Consider the following 3,016-nt stretch of genomic DNA (forward strand, 5'->3'; position numbering starts at 1 on the left):
CTAGAACTGAACTAGAACTGAACTAGAACTGAACTAGAACTGAACAAGAACTGAACTAGAACTGAACTAGAACTGAACTAGAACTAAACTAGAACTGTACTAGAACTGTACTAGAACTGAACTAGAACTAAACAAGAACTGAACAAGAACAGAACTAGAACTGAACTAGAACAGAACTAAAACAGAACTAGAACAGAACTAGAACAGAACTAGAACAGAACTAGAACAGAACTAGAACAGAACTAGAACAGAACTAGAACAGAACTAGAACAGAACTAGAACAGAACTAGAACAGAACTAGAACAGAACTAGAACAGAACTAGAACAGAACTAGAACAGAACTAGAACAGAACTAGAACAGAACTAGAACAGAACTAGAACAGAACTAGAACAGAACTAGAACTGACCTAGAACTGAACTAGAACTGAACTAGAACTGAACTAGAACTGAACTAGAACTGAAATAGAACTGAAATAGAACTGAAATAGAACTGAACTAGAACTGAACTAGAACTTAACTAGAACTGAACTAGAACTGAACTAGAACTGAACTAGAACTGAACTAGAACTAGAACTGAACTAGAACTGAACTAGAATTGAACTAGAACTGAACTAGAACTGAACTAGAACTGAACTAGAACTGAACTAGAAATAAAAATGAACTGAACTAGAACTAAAATAGAACCAAACTAGAATTGAACATTTACCCAATCTTTACTTTTTTCATATTAGGAACACCCTTGCAATTGCAAGCCATGAATCGTGTTAAAAATTCCGAAACCTCACGAACAGCTAAATCTCTAAGTGATTCGATAAAAAAACATATATTCCACAAGGGTATAATGTCAAGGACACCAAAACGTCAAGCCATACCAACAGTAGTTTTAGAAGTAAGTATTTTTTCATTTTCTCAAAAAAGAGGCATGTTTTAACTAAAACCTAAAATATCTTATCAATCTTTTAAAACTTACGTTTAAACCATACAGACTCCAAATAACTTTAGCATGAAGTCACATAAACAAAGAGTTTTATTCCAAAGTCCTAATCCTCAACCCTTTGCTACCAATACTTCTACCATAACAACGACTTCTGCATTAACATCCAATTCATCAGCATCTTCATCATCATCTGTTCTAACCACCACTAACAGTCACACCCCATATAATATTAAAACGCATCCTTTACAAAAATCTATATCATCATCTTCATTGCTAATGGGTCAACAATATGCTCTGAATATGAGAGCTGCCGTTAATGATGAACATGAAACGGCTATGACACAGCATCTTCATCATCATAGTAGCAATAGTGGTAGTAGTGATGGTTTTGCTTATCAAACTAAATCTATATCGGCTCCTGTTAGTCGCCAAACATCTTCGGATTTACAACATCAAATTAACACTTCTATAACATCTACAACCTCATCATCTTCGTCATTGGGTTTAACGGCTGGTTTGCATCAACATTTGGATCCCAATTGTTGTGTTACTCCTTTGAAATTATTATCAGAAGCCGCTAAACAATTAATAACAGGTACTGGTGCTCCTGGTGTAGATAAAAAATCAGTAGCTTGGGATGATGCTCATTTGCTAGATATAGAACATATTTCTAATCCTTCTACACCTTTGAGACAAACACCTTCAAATGATTTAAAATCACGTTACAAGTCAGAACCAAATCTTAGTTTGTCACACAATATATGCGATACACCAAACTCATCAACAGCCCATAACCAGGGTGGTTATGAAATGATTACACCCATAGCTAAGCACTTGACGGGACGTTCGTTAACGCGCAAGTTAATGAAAGGCGTAAGCATGGGTAACTTGAAGTTTCCCTTTAGTACGCCCGAGTCTACCAAACGTTTAGTGCGCACTGTATCCTCTACTTTGAAAAGACGTTCGAGTGATGATTCTCAAATATATCAACAAGCCGAAGGAAGTTTTGCTGCAGCCATTAGAAGTGGTAATGCTCCTCTATTACAAGATATGGATGATGAGGATATCGATGACGATACTTTTGAAGATGACGCCAGTGATTCTGATACAGAAGTCGACAGCGAGGATGATGTGGATAATGAAGAACAACACATACTTCGGGAAAATAATATAAGTTTGATGGCAGCTGCTGGTGGTAGTAACTCTTCGGAAGTGGCAAATTGTTTTGCAGGAGGGCCGGCTGCTTATCAGCAATTGTTATTGCAACAGACTGGTCTTTATCATCGTAATTTGGATTTAGTTACCAGCACTCCATCACTACTGCTAGGGCGCAGATCTATGTCGCCTATAACAAAGTCAACACAAAGAATGCCCAAAGCTATGCAGGTAACAAAGTAGAATTAAAAAAAGTTATTTAAATAATAAAAGTTCTTTGTAAATTTAACACAATACTATAAAAAATATTTTATATTATTATTTATTGTAGGAATCCATTATGACACCCCGCTCCCGCAAACCTGTAATGGTACTCACTACCACCACCAGTTCTACTGATCAAAATCAAACTATAAACCAAACTTATTTATCGGAATTTCACGAACAACCAGAACACAATGAAGAGGAAATTGATCAACCAGAAGATGAAGAGGATGATGTTGATCACGTTAACGATAATGAGGATTCAATTATGGACAACAATACTACTGCTCCACCACAGCTAGAAATTATTAATGAAGATGCCACCTCTTTGGGTGGCTATTCGGATATTTTTAAACGTCAACAATTATTGCAAGCCAATCAAAGTTTTGTCCAGCAACATTCGGTTGCTTTAGGTTTAAGTTCTGACTCGGACTCGCAAACGAATTCCCAAAGTAATGTACCAAAGGAAAATAATAATACCGATGCAGATGCCCTAACGGAACATTTCAAGTAAGTTGAAAATATAATGGTTTCTGGAATGATTTAGAACTAAACTGGAACTGAACTAGAACTGAACTAGAACTGAACTAGAACTGAACTAGAACTGAACTAGAACTGAACTAGAACTGAACTAGAGCTGAACTAGAACTGAACTAGAAC

The 3,016-nt window shown here is 36.2% G+C and overlaps 1 protein-coding gene across 1 annotated transcript in view; it reads right to left on the reverse strand.

Annotated features, from left to right (window-relative positions):
• The window catches only part of LOC111684394 (rho GTPase-activating protein gacGG), a 6,543-nt gene that overhangs the window by 1,525 nt on the left and 2,002 nt on the right, over nucleotides 1-3,016 (reverse strand). The gene's annotated exons all lie outside the window — the stretch shown is intronic.

This window comes from Lucilia cuprina, chromosome 6 (assembly GCF_022045245.1).
Source record: "Lucilia cuprina isolate Lc7/37 chromosome 6, ASM2204524v1, whole genome shotgun sequence".
Classification (NCBI taxonomy): Eukaryota; Metazoa; Arthropoda; class Insecta; order Diptera; family Calliphoridae; genus Lucilia; species Lucilia cuprina.